The sequence below is a fragment of the Ambystoma mexicanum genome, chromosome 9, assembly GCF_040938575.1.
Source record: "Ambystoma mexicanum isolate Mex_15411 chromosome 9, UKY_AmexF1_1, whole genome shotgun sequence".
Taxonomy (NCBI): domain Eukaryota; kingdom Metazoa; phylum Chordata; class Amphibia; order Caudata; family Ambystomatidae; genus Ambystoma; species Ambystoma mexicanum.
Window position 1 is genome coordinate 1,442,449,816 of NC_090931.1, and position 18,235 is coordinate 1,442,468,050.

The window sequence follows — 18,235 nt, forward strand, 5'->3', positions numbered from 1 at the left end:
GGCAAGTGCAAGGGTAAGTGCAGACAACAGGTTTCAAGTGCTGGTAAGGGACTGTAGGGATACAGAAACAGTCCCCAAGTGAGGGGGTTGCCAGGAGGGCAGTGCAGGAGTGCGACTGGCGGGTAGGGGGCCTGGCCCAGAGATCAGCGGGAGGCCAGGTATCCAGTGCAGTATCAGTATTAGCCAGGAAGTCAGCAGAGGAGAGGAGGAGAAAAAGCAGAAGCAAAGAGAAAGGTTGTGAGGCACTTCCGGAACCAGAGATGATTCTCCTCAAGTTTCAGGGAGGCAGGGAGGCTGTTCCAGAGGGAGGCCCCAGCCAAAGAAAGAGATCTACCATCAACTCGTTGCTTGGAAAAGCGTCTGACCTGGAGGGAGCTGGAGGTGGATGAGCGAAGAGCTCAAGAAGGAAGATATTTAGGAAGGGAGAGTTGAAGGTATTGAGGACCCATGGCCCAGAAGGCCTTATGGACAATGCAGAGGGTTTTGAACATAATCCTCGCAGCCACTGGGAGCCAATGCAGAGATTTCAGTCCTGGATAGATACGATCCTTGGGCTTGAGGCCAAGGACAAGTCTCGCAGTCCTTGGCCTCGCAGTCGCTACCTGGGGGAAGGAGAGGAAAGGAAGAATACCTCTGAGGAGGTGTAACTGGTAGGGAGACTTCTTAGAGACATCAGAGATGTGAGGAGGGAAGGAGAGTGTGGAGTCGTAGATGACCACAAGGCTTTTGGCCTCACAAGAGGGCCAAGAGAGGCCGACCAGAGAGTGACAGGAAATGAGGCAGCGGGTGTTCCGATGATGAGAATCTTAGTCTTACTGGCATTAAGGAATAGATCATTGGCGGTGCACCACTCCTGGATGGCAGACAGACAGTCAGAGATGAGAGAGGGAGAAGAAGTGGCTGAGGGAAGCCTGAAGGTCTTTGTTAAATGCTCCTTTTGTGCCTATATCAGCAGTGTGCTGCGCCACGTGATGCTCTTACAGCTGACGTCAAACTGTAGCTATTGCTGGCCTGGAAAGGAGGAACTAGTGCAGTTCCTTCAAAATCGTTGGGATGAACCAGTGATTCAGCAGGACTGGCATTCAGCCGTCATGGATGGGAGTCTCCCAATTCACAGCGAAGAGGGCTCTTGAGGCCTGATTTTCACTTTAAATTGTATTTCAGATTTAAGTTAAAGTGATACACTTTATTTCCACTTGTACATGTTTTGGTGTTTCTGTGGTGTCCAGTCCTATGTAAGGTGGCTGGCCCTACAAATTCCCTTAAAGTGATGCAGTGTATTTCCACTTGTACATGTTCTGGTGTTTCTGTGGTGTCCGGTCCTAGCTATGCTGGCTGGCCCTACACATTCCCTTAGACAAGCACAGGAGGAATCAGTCCATCAATGTGAAATAAAGGAGCCCTCAAACCTGAAAAAAGAAAAGGAGCAAAGAAGGAAGGAAGTGGGAACGTATGTATAGCATGCCCTAATCCATGAATGTTTTCAGATGCAGACATGTATGGCTGGAGTGGACCAATGGACTCCCCCAGGCTCTTCATTTTATCACATACTATAAGACAGCAAACCAACAGATTTCTACTGACCATGGAGGTCTCATCCTAGTCCACCTTTGTAACACACAAACTAGGTCTTAAAGCAGTTAGAGAGTTTCTATATAGTATAGTTATACGGCAACATTATTTGGGTTATTTTGAAAAATAACTACTTTCTGGTGAATGGTGATGAACTACCATCAGCTACAGGGTATCTTAATAAATGTGAACCCTTTTATATCAAGCTTTCTTTGGAATGGTGGGGGAGGACGCATGCTTGGACTGATAACATTGCATGGATCTAGAACCATCTGAGGTTTTCCTGGCTAACCCAGCCGTCTCATATTGTGAGCTACTGAACATAGATAGGTTGATTCTACTAAACCTTTTCCAGAGCAGTACTATAAGATTCTGGATTGGTTTATGTAGGCCCAACTGTAAGTATTGTGAGAAACCTGAGGGTATCCTCATTTCTATTCCCCCTGGATCCTTTGCTCATGTGGCCTGGGAAAGGCCATCGCTTTTGGATCCCGACCCTGGGGTTGGCGAGTGATCATCACCTGGGTGGAGGATCTTTGGGGATTGGGAAGAGGGTACCCAGAGGCCAGACATGGCATCCCCCTTTCCCTTATGACAACCAACCTAACCCTCCCCTGGCCTTTATGGGCTACTGTAAAACAGTTCCCCTAAATTTTCTTCATTCAGCCTATTATAATACTGGGACAAAAAATAGGCAACTAGGAGTAATAAACACCAGTAGGTCATTTCACCACTCTAGTACTGAGACGAGGAAGATGGCTGCAAAGTACTATAAAGGTAAGGCATGTCCCTTTAATTACAGTCAGGCAATGCCAATTGGCAACTCACACCTGCAACCTGTCAAGTGGATGCAGGTGTATAAGAAGGGAGGAAACCAGCACCAGAAAGACCGACAGGGAGACCAGCAGGGATGTTTGCGTGGGGGCAGCCGTGGTGGGTCCGTCAGGGAAGCCAGGACGCCAGCCGACGATCCCAAGGAACTGTGGAGCCCAGGAGCAGGCAGGACGTATGAAATCCACATGTTTGGGAGCCACCAGTGTCAGAGATTCGCAGCTGGAGCTGCGGACACACCAAGGAAAGCAAAATAGCCGCCAGTGTCTGCAGATGGGAAGCATAGCTGCCGGCGGGAGCAGACAAGCTTCAAAAGTGTAAGCGTGGCTTGCAATGCAAGGCAAGCCAGCTGGCGGAGTGGTAGGGGAACAACATAGCTGCCCAAATAGAATGCTGAGGACCAATGAGTGAAGGGGAACGTCACTTGAAACCAGGGCACTCCTGCGGGCTGCGTGAGAGCGAGACGAATGCTGAATGACCAGAATAACGTGTGCAGATTGAAACCAATATGAAGCCACGCGTTCAATGAAAACGAAGCGGAAAAGTAAAAAGTCACTAATATTGAATACAGAACTGAATGAAAACTTTATGGGCATAGCGACGATCCGATGAGAGATAAATGTGAAATTGCCCATTGGAAAGCAACGCACGAAATAAGAGAGCAAGTGTGGACGTTTGTGAAAGAGCAGGACAGAAAGGTAGGGAGAAAAAAAAACACACCCCAAAGTGAACTTTATGCATGAATACAGTGTAGCAAAGCCAAAGACTGGCAAAAGGATATGTGACACATTGTGGCAAAGCCAAGAGGCAAATCAGGAGAGGCCAAGTGAGTGTGAATCTTCACATAAAACCAAGGGGTTGACAAGAAGAAGTCAAGTGAGTGTGAACCTTGACACAGAGACTGGTACAGAAGAACCTGTGTGGGCTGAAGAGCCTAGGGTTCCTGGTTGCACAATCTGTGATGGATGGGCCGTGTGGTCCGACAACTGCGCCTAGACCAGGGAACCCTCAATTATGGAAGCCAAAGACATTGAAGTAAACAAAGAATAAGCAATTAAAAGTGAACTGTTAATCCAATCCAGAAGGAGTGTCAAATTGATCTGGAGTTCTGTTGAACATTGAAAGACTGCAATAAACTATCATTTGGCAAGTTGAAGTCTTGGGTAAGGGAACCCTGATGAACTTTAATACTGTCTTGAAGAAGGAGCCCTCAAAACCCATTTCTTTGGCACTTTGCTGCCTTGAACTTGGGGAAGAGAACCACAAGGATTTGTGGAACTGTTGTGAACTTGGGAACGGTAATCCTGGGACTCTTGTGAAACTTTTTTGAACTTGGGAAAGGGAAAGCTGAAAAGGAAGCTAGGAGCTGGAAGAAGCTCAAAACTTTGTTTTGATCACAATTTGTTTATTGTTGACACCCCTACCTATTGTTTAGCTTTAGTTGTGAGGGCAAGGGGATAGTTTTTGGACACAGACAGACTTAAGTTGAACTTTCTAACTCACACTTTCCTTAGTTTCAGTCAGGTAGGGAAATCCCACCTTAGCATAGGGCAAGTTAGGCCTTCAACCATCCTGTTATTTGAGTTAATAAACCATATTGTTTTGAAATTTGAATCTGTTGTCTGTGTCTTCCTTCATGATGCCTTCACAGTATGTAAAAACTAGGTGCAAAAGAGCATACATGTGATGTACGAACTATTGAATCTAGCCACCTCTCCACCTTCTGGGGGACAGAACATAGTTTGCATGTTCTTATAAAAGGAATCCAAACAAATTGATCGTCTTAAAGGGATGGTCTAGTAAAAAATGTTATTTAAAAAATAGATAGGCCACATAAAAAAAAATATACTAGCATCCTCCGTTTTAAAACTTCCTATGTAAAATTTTGAGCTATTCAAGCTCAAAATTCGAAAAAGCAAGCACAGGGGCGCCGCCATTTTGTGAAATGGAGGCCCTCCTGTGCTGGCTTTTGCTTTTGCGGCACTAATGAAGGAAAAGCCAGCCAGCTGTAGTAAACAAAGTCTAACGCTGGGTGGTTTTCCCTTCATTAGTGCCGGGACTCCGAGGACGCGGACCGGAGACCAGAGCAGGAAAGCTGCAGCTGAATCTCGGTAAGTGCTATTTATTTTTTTTACATAAAATAAGCACTAGCTGCGGTTTTTTTTTCTAAGTTTTCCGGGCTGGAGGAGCCCGGAAAACTTAGAAATAAAACCACAGCTTTAAAAACGTTGTATTTATGTTTGCGGTCGCTTTTGAAGCGACCGCAAACATAAATACAACGTTATTGTGTTGGAAAACACTGCGGTTTTAAAACATTGTTTTTGTGTGCATTATTCATCTGGTAAACACTTGAGCACTTTGCACATCTTCTGAGAAAGAATACAAATAACAAAAAGGAAGCTATAAAACTAACCTTTCAAATAAAACACTTTGATTGCAGAGGAGTCCCACAGTTTCTAGTTCTTCATGCTACAAATGATCTGTGGCTTTTCCACAATGGGTTCCCCTCTAAATACATTTCTGTCCAATGTTTTGAAATATTACTATTGCACTGTGCCAGATGGAAATTATATTCTATGGCTCTTTGTGATCATTTCCTTGCAATAAAAAAGACTGAACTCATTTTATATGTTAAAATGAAAATGAATGTTGCTGAATTCAAGGTATAGTTGTGCTCTTTAAAGCTTTTTACTCTCTCTCCTTGGGATCAAAGCAGTCTCTTCTACCTCCTTTGGTCAATGCAGTAGGTCGGCTACACCTTTTCTGCAAGGCTTTTGATCTTCAGTCACTCAGTCGTTTTTAGTCTCTGGAAAGAACAGGAAACTTGTTTGAGGAAGTCCCGGAGTAGATGCTAGCGTATGTGGCCAGGGACCATCACCCACAACGTGATGCAGGCCTTGTGGTTGGGGGTACATGGCGCATTCTCCCAGGTTCACCAATCCATCCCTACCAGTGTGTCTCTGCTAAACCAGATTGTCCCTGAAATCCCATTGTGCCATAGGAGACCACCTGCTGGGGGTCCCAGCAGAAGTGAAGAAAAGGTACTTGCAGCAGGTCTCCTTCAACCACAGAGAGGGAGGATTGGTTCATTAAAATACAAGAGTTTTCAAGCACCACTTGCACTGCGATGAGCGGTCCAATTCCCACAAACCCACGAGCATGATATTTTACCCAAATATAGAGAACTTGCAACACCAACCATTACAACCACAGTGACACCGACCAGCCGGCCGGCCTAGAAGTGAATCCAAGATGGTGGCCAGATCTATTATTACGTCTGATAATGTGTCATGATGCCTACCCCCGGGGAACCAGACCAGGTCCAGCAACCCCGGAAGCAGGCATCAAGTTATTTTGAGCAAGCCCAAAAACCCCTGCTAGGGGCTGTTTGGGTGCGGCCCTGGAAAGCCTATGGCGCCAGGCTCATAGAGTAGAACTTACCTGATGCAGACCATGCTGCAAGCTTACCTGATGCAGACCATGCTGCAGAGCTCCAAGCCAAAGGAGGCTTGGAAGGGCCTATTTTACCTAGGGACTATTTTTTTACTCGGGTGGGGCTGGGGAGGAATACTTACCTGGGACTACTTTGGAGGCTTCGCGTTATTCTGCATCCAGCAGCGTAACGCTCACCGTGTCTGCAAGCCTGTATCCAGTCTTCTGCCACACCCGCCTCGAGTCTACAGGTCCTAAAGGAGAAGAGGTTAGAATAAGAGCAAAACCTTCGATCCTTACCTGAAATCCGGATCCACCGCGCCTTCGAGCTGGAAGAAAGAAGCATTTCACGCACGCTGCCTCGCCTGCTGCAGCGCCGCGCTGAACTCACCGGCCTTCGCAGCATCCTCATGATCCACCGCATCCTTCTGCACGTTCCCGCCACACTCTGGCACCTAAGGGGAACACAAGAACAGCAAAGGTGAGCCAAGGGAATAAACAGAGGCAATAGTAACTACCCCCATAGACATACCTGATTACCGCCGGGGGTACTATTCCTCTTCACGGGTCGGCGCAGTCTCCATTGCATCCTCGCCGTACCCTGGCCCCCAAGGGGAAAAAAGGGACAACAAGGTGAGACGAAAGGACAAACAAGGGGAACTCTTCTCACCACAATAGACTTACCTAATTTTACCGCCGGAGGCATTATTCCCCGAACTTCATATTTTCTCTCCACACCTGAATAAGGGAGCAAGCCACAGGTTACATTCTGGCCTTATTTTATTGAATTGTGTAGGATAAGCCAAATCCTTACCTGAACTTCGTCAGCTACCACGAGGAACTCTTCGCTGGGGTGAAGCTGCAAACTGCAAGGAATCGGACAAGAGTGAAAGTCAGACATGTGAACTCTTACGAACTACATACTTTTCGGAATCAATATTGTTCTGGAACTCACCAATTCCTTCGAGCCAGTGAAGCAACTGGTTATCAACGCGCCCCTGCGCTCAATGCAGGATGGAGAGCTCATCTTTTCAAACCATCAGGTGAGACTATAAGAGGGGACATCAAAGGTGATCTGTGGGGAGAACAGCGGGGGTGGGTGGATTTACGCTCAACTCCACGGGTGGTTAATTCCCTTTCTCCATTTGCAGAAGAATATTCCTATGGGCCAAGCAAACGAAGCTAGGTGGGCCAGTCCAGTCCGTCATCTCGGCCCTTCGCGTCACATTGGTGGAGAACGCAGCTGTCCAGTTCAGATCGACGCCTCTGTGGGAGCCAGGTGAGCATAACATAATGTAACCACAGGACAGAATGGCAATCCATTGCAGCAACCTGACAAATCCAAAGTCCACATAAGCAGCATGTAGGTTTAATGAGGTGGATTAGTGGAGATGGAGTGAGGTAGTGATGTTTGTTAGGAAAGAGTTTCTTTTTCAAGCGTACCCCTGCATAGGTTTCTATGATACCACATTCCTTTTGCTCTGGTTTTGATCCTGTCCTGACATTTTGAAGGGAAGTAAAGCCTTGTGCTTCACCGCCTTTGCCTTTTGATCATTGTTATGGGTAAATTGATCTCTCATTCAGAGTATCAGATTATCAGTACTGTTTCCCTTGTGAATTCTTGTACTTTTTAACATTGCACACAGCACCTTACAGTGCAGTGCATTGGGGATACTTTTGAATCATACTGGCTTTATACAAATGGGATTTTTTGTTACTTTGATATGAGCTTGAACACCATTTTAATCATTTGTGTATTATTTTTGGTGTGAACATTTGTGTTTACCACGTATGGCTAAGAAATGTGGCTAGTGCCCTGAAATGGGTACGCTACAAGATTTTTGTTTATACTTTGGCCATATTGTTGCTTGACCTCCTTCCTGCCTTGCCATTTCAGGAAATCCCTTAGAAGGTCATGCACTTGCCCAGGAAAGGCTGGGTGTGTGCGTGGGTGAGGGCGTGGGCATGTGCCCCCCAACCCCCCGGAAAGGGGCAGAGACTGCCTAGTCCTAGTTCACATGATTGGTGCCTAAAAGTTTGCGTGTGGGGCAGATGTGAAACCAGTACGTTGTCCCTGAACGGACAACTAATTGCGGTTTGAATGGTGCAGATCCTTACCATAGGTGGGCTTGGACTTGCTTTCAGCTCAGATTTTGGGTAAGAGGATTCCTGTTGCCGTGCTTCAGATCTACATCGGGAGCCAGGAACCCCTCGAAGTAGAGCAGACCGCTCATGACCCAAAGTCGCCTACTGAAGTGGCCCAGCATCCTCTTCAGTGTCTGGCACAGTGAAGCCCTGCTCCTCTGCCTGATAGCCGAAGACCCAGAGCGATGCTTAAGCCCTTGGATAAGTGGCACCAAATAGTGTCAACGGCTTCTTGGGATCCAGCTCGACAGATCCTTCAGAAGTGTTCCTGGACTGCCCGGTGGGCTGACTAGCTGCTTGTGGGCTTCCTCGCCAGAACCATCGCCATACCATGTGTTAGGCAGAATCACATGCAGTACCCTTGGGGAACACTACATGCAATTAAGACTACAAGTGTCAGTACAATTTCACCTTTGGTACAAGCCTGTACTACACATTAATGTGGTAGCAGTGGCAGAGCACCCAGACTTATCTCAAGAGTAAAGTGAGCAGTAGAACAAAGGATCAATAAATACAGTGATTCAAACAAACACTTACTAAAGGTTTCTTGGTAAAAGAATATACATTTATTTACACAGTCATTTCGAAAACATTACACTAGCAAGAGCAGCTCAATATCATATACTAATATACTACAAATACACAACCAATAAGTTACTGAACAAGTTCAGCTCCCCTGAAGTGGAAGCAAAATGGCACTTCAGTTACTTTAAACGGGGGAAAAAAAGACAAGGTTTTAAGAAATGAAGAACAAATACTTTCCTAGGCAGGAAAAAGGGTTTCAGTTAACTACAACCAGCAAATCAGTTCATAGGCCTGGGCAAAAGTCAATGGTTCAGAGTCTTTGTATAGGATAGCACAGTTCTGGTAATAAACGGTTAAGTCTTTGCCACAGATCTTAGAAGAATTTGTTCAGATGAAAAGTTAGATGTTGGTTTAGGGAAGGACAAGCCTTTGAAGTCGGGAAAGTTTCACAAACTTTCACCGTGGCTGAAAAGATTTCCAGACCGTGTTTGCACAGTACCTTTAAAGTGAAGAAGAGCTGTAGCTGAGACAGTTGTTCCTAGCAGTTATAGCAGATCTTGCTGTTCCCGAGCTTCAGTCGTGGGGACAATAAGGAGGACGTCAGGAGGTTCCTGCACTGCCCAGGGAAGAGGCCACAAGCTTGGCAAAACGTCGGTTTAGGGTGCGAGTGCCTTATAGACCACAAACTGGTATCCTTCCCACTGGCTATCCGGTTTTCTACAGCACTCTGCAGAAAATTCGACCAGGAGGGGACGGTGTCCAGGCGACTTGCGAGTTGGTTGCTCCCACCAAACTCAAGGGAAGAAGATAACCTTGAAGGGCTTCTCTGTCGATGAAGTTTCAGGCAATTTTGACCTGTACAGGGCTTCACCGGTCGTCCAGGAGTTGCAGCAATCGTCTTCCTTCAGCTCGTCTTCGGTTCTTTCGTTCCAGTGGTCGACTCTGCTTTCCAAGACCCAGAGACCTGCTTTTAAACAGTTTTCCCCCATTCATTCCAGCCTGGCTGTCACTCACACAGCAGGGTGACTGTCCCTGCCAGACAGCAAGCCGGCCAATCACGCCAGAGTGCATTCAGGTCTCCTAGGAGACTAAGCACAGGGAGTTTCGGGCACCTCCCTCACATCCTGTCCACCCCAGACACTCAGGCGCCAGAGGAGGGCTTCAGCACTGAAGCCCGCCAAAGGCCAACGAACAAAGGGACCAAACCTGGTTTGGCGCACAGAGTTAAACACAAAAAAAAAGGCAAAAAAAGTTGACCGCAGTCTGTTTTTACAGAAAGGTCTTGGGCGCCATATTGAAAAACATGGCTGACCCAATTTTTTGCTACCGTTGTTCGCGGTCGGGAAAAATCATGGTAGTTTGATCTAAGCCACTGCCACCAGCCATTTCAAGTAGGAAAGGGTAACATTTGACTGTTACATGAGTGTTTTGACTCAGGGGATGCTAGGCAACCCCTCCAGCACTCTATAGGAAGATAGTGTGTGCTGGGTCTGTATATTTAAAATAGACTAGTAAAGTCAATTTAACTTTACATGCTCTGGGAGACAGTAGTCTGTCCCACCGAAGGTATTTAAACCTTGGGAAGTCTCAAAGACATCCCTGTGCCACTGCACTGAAGGTGCTGTGTGACACACAGAAAAGGATGATGCCTAGGGAGTTGTTTTAAAACTCCATAACCAAAGAACACAAAAGTAAAACACACAACAAAATACATGGAAAAGTGGGAAAAAGGCTCACACTCTTCCCAGGTAGAAACATCAAATCCAGGAAATCCAGCAAAGTTGCTGGGTGTCTCAAAAGTTAAGGGAAATTATCTCATGAACCGCTGAATACGTCCATTCTGGACTTCGTGGTCCATGATGCACGTGGTCTGAACTCTGTGAAACAGGTGAGAAGGGGAGAGACTTGTGACAGATTGAGACGCCTCAAACCTGATACAAAGGCAGATATGGAAGCCGCAGTTCAAGACCTCATGCGAAGTATGCAAGAATTAACCACTGAAGTCCAGAACCTCAAAGGTGAGAATGCGGCATTAAAGCAGTTAGTCTGATCTCGTGACTCTGCAGCCAAAGAAAGTGTCCTGTTGGGAGGAGTAGTGGACAAATACGATGGCTCATCAAAAACCCTCCGTGCCTTCCTTGATTCTTGTTTAGTACATTTTACCTTCAAACCATACTATTTTTCCACCCCAAGAGCAAAGGTGGGATTTATGATATCTCATCTCACGGGCAATGCCTTAACCTGGGCAACTCCCTTACTCAATGCGGGTGATGCACTCCTGGATGATTACGATGGCTTTGTGGAAGCCCTTAAGGCCATGTTTGATCGCCCAGAACTCGTTTACAGTGCACAAGAAAGACTGCTTGAATTCCAACAAGGAACTTGGGAAATGCTCACTTATGTGACTCGCTTTAAACAGCTAGTAAAAGAAGCCGATTGGTCCCATGAAGCCAGCTTCACCCTCTTTTGAAGAGGTCTGAATGACCAGATAAAGGATGAATTAGCTAGGGTAGCTCGCCCAAGCTCCTTCCAAGCTCTCATGGACCTCTCCCTACAGATTGATTTCCGGATCCAGGAAAGAAAGGCAGAGAAAAGTAAGTCTAAGTCAACATCCCCAAAGGCAGCCACAGGTTACCCGTGCCAAAAAGAAGCCACTGTATCACAAGCCTCAGATCCAGAATCCATGCAACTAGGCGCCTTCTGAGGACCAATTTCTCCCCAAGAAAGGATCCGTCGGATTAATACAGGACTGTGAATGTACTGTGCCTCTGATAAACACCTTGTAAGAGTGTCCTATAGCGCCACCTCAGCGTTCGGGAAACGCCAGCTCCCGATCCTAAGTGGAGCACAGTTTCGGGAGAAAGATGTCTGCTCCTCATCTATTCCTTCCTTGAAATCTCCTGGACAGAACAATCTTGTGATTCTACAGACATTTCTGTCACCTTTCAAAAAAGAATCCTACCCCAACCTGGCCTTAGTGGACTGCAAAGCCATGGGCATTTTCATAGATCATGATTGGGCCATCAGCCATCACATTCCCCGGGAAACCAAAGAGATAATGCAACCTGCTGAGGCCATTGATGGCAGACCCTTGTCTTCTGGACCCATAACTCATCAAACCAAGGAGATACTACTTTTGATAAACAACCATCACAAAATGATTAGATTTGACATCATAAAATCTGCCCACTACCCCATGGTTTTAGGCATGCCTTGGCTACAGAAACACAATCCATACATCAATTGGGCAGCAGGGTCCTTGTTTCTCGGTTCAGAACATTGTATGTCCCATTGTTTATCTCTTGCCACATTGCAAAGTCCTTCCGCGGACTTCCAAGAGCCCAAGCAACCAGTCGTAACTGTATCCAATATTGTCCAGATTCCTCAGGCATACCAAGCTTACTGAGATGTGTTTTCAACAGACATTGTTCAAGCTCTTCCACCTCACAGACCCGAGGATTGTGCCATTGATACAGACCCAGCTGCGGTAATTCCCTTCGGGAGAATGTTCATTTTGTCTGAACCTGAAAAAAAAAGGCCTTCAAGAATATCTGGACACCAATTTGACAAATGGTACTAATCGACCTTCCAAGTCTCCAGCCGGTGCTTCTCTATTCTTCGTTCCTAAAAAAGACACTAAGGAACTTCGACCTTGTCCGGATTACTGTGGCCTTAACTAATGCACACTCAAAGACCGCTATCCATTACCACTTATTTCAGACATTCTGGAGGCAGTGAGAGGTGCTGTCATTTTCACTAAACTCGATCTCAGGGGTGCTTACCACTTCATTCACATAAGAGAAGGCGATGAGTGGAAAACTGCCTTCAGGACTCCCTTTGGCCACTTTGAGTATCTGGTGATGCCCTTTGATCTCGCCAATGCCCCTGCAGTATGTCAAAGCTTCATGGATTGGGTCTTTTCTGACATGCTGGTCCTTTTTGTCATAGTCTATCTGAACGATATTCTAATTTACTCCAAAGAACCTCAGGCCCATCACGAAAAAGCAGTTTTACAACGCCTACGTGAACACAAGCTCCTGGCCAAGCCTGAAAAATGCCTTTTCCATGTATCAACCATTCATTATCTTAGCTTCGTGCTTAGTTCCAAAGGTATCGGAATGGATCCATCCAATGTTGATTCTATCCTGTCTTGGCCCGCTCCCACTTCAGTAAAACAGATCCAATCCTTCCTGGGACTTGCTAATTTTTACAGGAAATTCATACCCATGTTTTCTGACATAGTACATCCCATTGTAACACTCTTAAAGAAAGACACTCCATTCCATTAGTCTGCGACTCAAGAGACGGCCTTTCAACAACTGAAACTGGAATTCATTTGTGCTCCAATCCTAGCTCAACCTGATCTAGATCGACCGTTCTTGGTAGAGACAGATGCATCCAACTATGCCATTGGAGCAGTGTTAAAACAAGAACTTGAGGACAAGATGGAGCATCCTATTGCATACCTATCCCGTACCTTGACTCCCAGTAAGAATCATTATTCCGTCCTGGAAAAGGAACTGTTAGCTATCAAACAAGCCTTCACTGACTGGCGTCATCTCCGTTTGGGTGCTAAACACCCAGTACAAGTTTGCATGGATCACCAAAACTTACAAATCCTACAGTCTTTGAAATGCAGAAATAGCCGTCAGGCCCGTTGGGCCTTCTTTTTTGCCCAATATCAATTTCAAATCCACCACTTTCCTGGAACACATAACCTTATAGCTGATGCCCTGTCCAGACGTCCTGATTATGAACCCTTTGAAGCCCGGACCTTTCCCAAGATGTTTCCTAACACAGTGTTCATAGCTCAAGCCATTACTCTCCTGAAGGATATTCGAGCTTAGACACCTTCTTCCGAACTCTGGAAGGAATATAAAGGAGGCAATCTAAGGAACCTCATGATGAAGGATGGATATCTTTTCAAGGAAACACGGCTGGCTATTCCCACACAAGAGCTGAGACATAAGATCACAAATCTATGCCATGATACCCTCCATTCAGGACACCGAGGGATCACCAACACCTTCCGTCTTATACAGAAGCAGTTTTGGTGGCCAAGGATGAAAGACGACATAAGAACCTATGTTCAATCCTGTGCAGTGTGCAATCAGAATACATATGATAACAGAAGACCAGCGGGTCTCTTACACCAACCAGCAATACCGACACGACCTTGGGAAATCATCGCCACAGATTTTATCGTGGAATTACCCCCATCCAGAGGATACACGACCATAATGGTTACCATTGATTTGTTTACACATATGGCTCACTTTACACCTTTGTTCAAGCTACCATCCTCATCTGAATTGACTGGGATTTTCCTGGAACATATATTCAGGCTTCATGGACTACTTTCCAAAATCATCTCCGACAGAGGGCCCCAATACATATCCCAGTTTTGGAAACAACTATGTCAAATATTGGGAATCCAGCGTGCGTTGTCCTCGGGGCACCATCCACAGACCAATGGAGCAACAGAACGAGTCAACCAGACACTAGAACAGTACCTGCATTGCTTTGCCACCAAAGTCCAGGATGATTGGTCACTCTTGATTCCTGTAGCTGAATTTGCTTACAACAACTAGGATCATTCAGCTATGAAGACCAGTCCATTCTTTTGCAGTCAAGGATTTCACCCTTCAGTTCTACCATCCGTTCTTCCACATCCTACTCCAGTTCCTGCAGTCGATTCCTGGATTGAAACACTGATCAACGTACACAAGGACGCCAAGGAACGTCTGGAAAAGGCCAGAAAAGATGTCAAACAATATGCAGACACCAAAAGGAGGCCTTGTCCTTCTTATGCAGTGGGAGATGGGGTTTGGCTGTCTTCGAAACTCCTTCCTCGACATCTGCGACCAAATAAACTGGCTCCCAGGTATTATGGACCTTTCTCCATAAAGGAAATTATTAATCCAGTGGCCTTTCGACTCCAACTTCCAGAGTCGTGGAAAAGGATTCATCCATCCTTCCACACTTCCTTGTTAAAACCATTTGTACAATCCACTCGAACTGCTCCAAGACCTACTCCAGTAATTGTCAATAATCAACTTGAATTCGAAGTCTCCAGGATATGTGACTCCAGGTACAGACAAGGTCAACTCCAGTATCTGGTCGAGTGGAAAGGATATTCTCCCAGTGAGTGCACCTGGGAACCTGTCTCAAACATGAATGCCCCCCGATTGATACAAAGAGATCATCATATCCACCCAGACAAACCCGGAGGTGCAGGGTTTAGGAGGAGGCATACTGTCATGAACCGCCGAATACGTCCATTCTGGACTTTGTGGTCCATGATGCACCGTGATCTGAACTCCGTGATCCTTCCAACATGGCTGTCAGTTTCAAAATGCTGCTCATCAGCCCTTGCGCGTTCCGTTCAACTTCCTACTAAACAGCCACGCCCCCGCGGCTCTGCGCGTCCCAATGCTACTGCTTGGAGTAGTTAGACGTGTGTTGTCGGTGTCCGCTCTGTGCTCTCTTTTGAATCCTTGTTCCCATCTTCCTATTTCTAGTTCATGTTCGTTCCCTTTCCTTACCTTCTCCTGTGCTTCATTCCTGGATCTTTTATGTGCTCGGTCCTACGACGCTTCCGTACCTCCAAGCCTGGACACTGTTTCCTTCTTGGTTCCCAGTCCTGGATGTTGAACTCTACCCAGCGAAGGACACTCGTAAACCTCATGCTGGAATCCGAAGACCCGCGCACGGGCCTGTATAAATCTCGGACAGTACGAAAGAAGGAAGCCACTTCCAAGAAGATTGCAAGTAAAGAGAAACAGGTGAGAAGGGGAGAGACTTGTGACAAATTAGCACATTCTTGAGAATTCTCCCTAATACCATGTTGGCACCCAGAACTTTTGTGGTCGCCAGCTTGTACCACAAGTCACCACTTCTTCCCAAATTCCAGCTTCCCATCTTCAAGTGAACATGTCCTGGAGAAGCTTGACTCTGACACCCGTCGTCGCCTTCAAACGGTGAACATCGCTCGAACTTGCCTTCATCCATCCTGTGAAGTGTCCTGAAGACAGTGGTTTCTGCATGTATTCGCCAAGAGAGATTTCATCTTGCAGCTGCACGCAACCAGTTGAATCCTCAAACCTGCAACTCCTGGGAACATCTCAGTGGAAGAAAGGGTTGAAGATCGAGACCCCAGCAACCCCCAGACAATCCACAAAGACATCTTGGAAAATCGGAGTCGGGGTAAGTAAGTGTAGCCCCTGTTTCACGACCATGGTCAGAGCAAGAGTATACTCTCCCCTCCCCCGGAGCAGGGACAGTTCCCATGGATAACACCACCCGCACCCCCCTGCGAGCTGGGTAGGGAGAGGCACTGCACATGCTAAAATAAAATCGCTGTTAACAGGAGATGTGCTACACCCTGAGTTATTTGATCACTAAGGGACACAGACACCAGAGTGAATTTTATAGGGATTCCAACAGGGACCCCTCTTTATTTAATAACAAGACTAATACCTTTCCCTTGGGAGTCCCGTGGCGTGAGCTCCAACTGACTGGGGACCCACTATGTCAGCCCACCATTCCTTGGAGGGGTCTCAGGGACCTATACAGTGAGTCTTGTGCAAACGACCCCCTACCTAGACTCAGGTAACACCCACATGGATTGTGAGGCCAGAAGATGGGCTTCTGCGAGTAGTCCTTTCCTGTTAGGCGGCCTCAGAAAGGCTGCCACACATTATCCCACTACCTCACACCAGAGTACCTTCCCTCTATCCCCTTCTTAAATAATGGCCATATCTATTTATATAACATCCTACTTGACCATTAACACTACTTAACATTCCCCCTAATACTGACCCCAAACTCAACGCTTCCCCCACTTAACATTTAGCCTACTTAACATTTAATTAAATATATACAAATAACTACACATACATATATACATTGACTTGCACCATATATACAACATAAAACACTATGGGCTTCATCACGAGTTGGGCGGTATCCTGCCTGGGATACCGGCCAACTGTATTTGCGTTACTACCCAACCGTCCGGCGCTATTAGCGCCAGATCAAGGGATGGGTTGTAATGAGTATTCCCCACTCCCCATTGGGTCCACTGGACTCAATGGGGAATTTTTGGCGCAATTACTGCTGGCGGTGTTACCGCACGGTAATTGTGCCAAACATCAGTATTTTTCCAGGGCATTTACCCCCAGCTTAGAGCTGGGGGTAAATGCGGCCATACTCGTGTTTGGGTGGGCACTTAAATGCGGCGATAATAGCGTTACCGACACATTTAAGGGCTACCGCCCAACTCGTGATGAGGCCTTATGTCACAATGGGGTGACAGCTGCAGTCAGTCACCCCTACAGTACCTTGAGGTATGTCCTTGTGGCTCTGGCTCTGTACTGGCAGTGACCCTGGCTGCAGGCAATGCTGGATGGTGGTCTGCTTGCATGCAATGCTAGAGGGTGGGCTGGCAAAAGCTGGCTGGGTACTGGCCTTGGGTGGCAGAATGTCTTGGGCATGGCCCCACTGTTGACACGTAATGGGGCCCTGGACCCTCTTCTTTCTTCATGGTGGCCCATCCACCACACGGGGCCACCCACTCTCACTGTGCAGGCCTGTGCTCTTTATATAGTCCTCGGTGGGCCCCTGGCAAGTGGGGGGTCTGGCCATTGTAAGAAAGGCATGGTGTCAAAATTAAGACAGACAATTGACCACAGTTCAAGGGTGCTTATTGAACTTCAACAATGGTATCATAAACTCCCATCTTATCCTAAATCTACAGATGGGCGCAAGCTCCGACCATCAAAAAATAATAACGCAGTCCTAGTCGTGTCTTGTCAAGATAAAAGGGCCTATACTAATAGACCTATTGCCAATCATTACCTCTAAATACAAATAGTGTGGGGAACAGTGTCACGAAAAAGAAGTGTTCATAAATGATATGTCAGGATGTTCAGTCGGTTGGCCTCCGTTTCTCGTGTTTTCAGCATGGGACAAGGCAGTTCACTCGAGCACAGCACAGTCTATGGATTCTTTAGCACAAGGACACAGTTAGATAATTAGCATCAGGACCTTCTGTACACAAGTCTCTTTGCTTCTCAAAGTCTCTTCCATTCAGCGGGCCTGATGCAACCAAACAAAAAATTGACTAGTTCATTTCTGTTTTCCACCTTTCAGGTTGAAGACACCTAACAGAGACTTTTGAATGAACACCCACGTGGTGTCGGACGGTGTCCAGTCAAAGTTACGAATACAAAGTTTCGAAATGCAATATGTCCGAAAGGATCGGGAAAAAAAATGATCGAATGCCTTTTTTTTAATGTTTTTCTTTTTTTTGGTTTCGTATATGAAAAATGTGTGGTATTTCCCCCAAAAAACAGGGGTTGGGGGTGGCATCCCTAAAACAATTAATAACATTTTCTTTTTAAAAACGGGCATTCGAATTTTTTTTTTCAGATCCTTTTGGTTCAAAAGTATTGCATTCGATCCTTTTGTATTCAAACCTTTCACTATAAACCGTGTCGGACCACTCTTTACGGTATCGAATCTTACCCTCAAAGTTCAGTCACTCATCTGCTGCTTTAATTATATTTGCATAGCTTGCCACATACACTTCATGCACTGTTCTCTTCAATTTCCTTTAAACAATGTTCCCGCTTGCAACCTTGGTTTCCACAGAGACCGAACTGGTATCAGTCTCCCCAACTCACTGGCTGTGCTGACCTCACTGGTGTTGCTTTGTGGTAGGAGCCAA

At 46.4% G+C, this 18,235-nt stretch overlaps 1 protein-coding gene across 2 annotated transcripts in view; it reads right to left on the reverse strand.

Moving 5' to 3' along the window:
* The window catches only part of CFAP65 (cilia and flagella associated protein 65), an 825,303-nt gene that overhangs the window by 532,819 nt on the left and 274,249 nt on the right, over window positions 1-18,235 (reverse strand). The gene's annotated exons all lie outside the window — the stretch shown is intronic.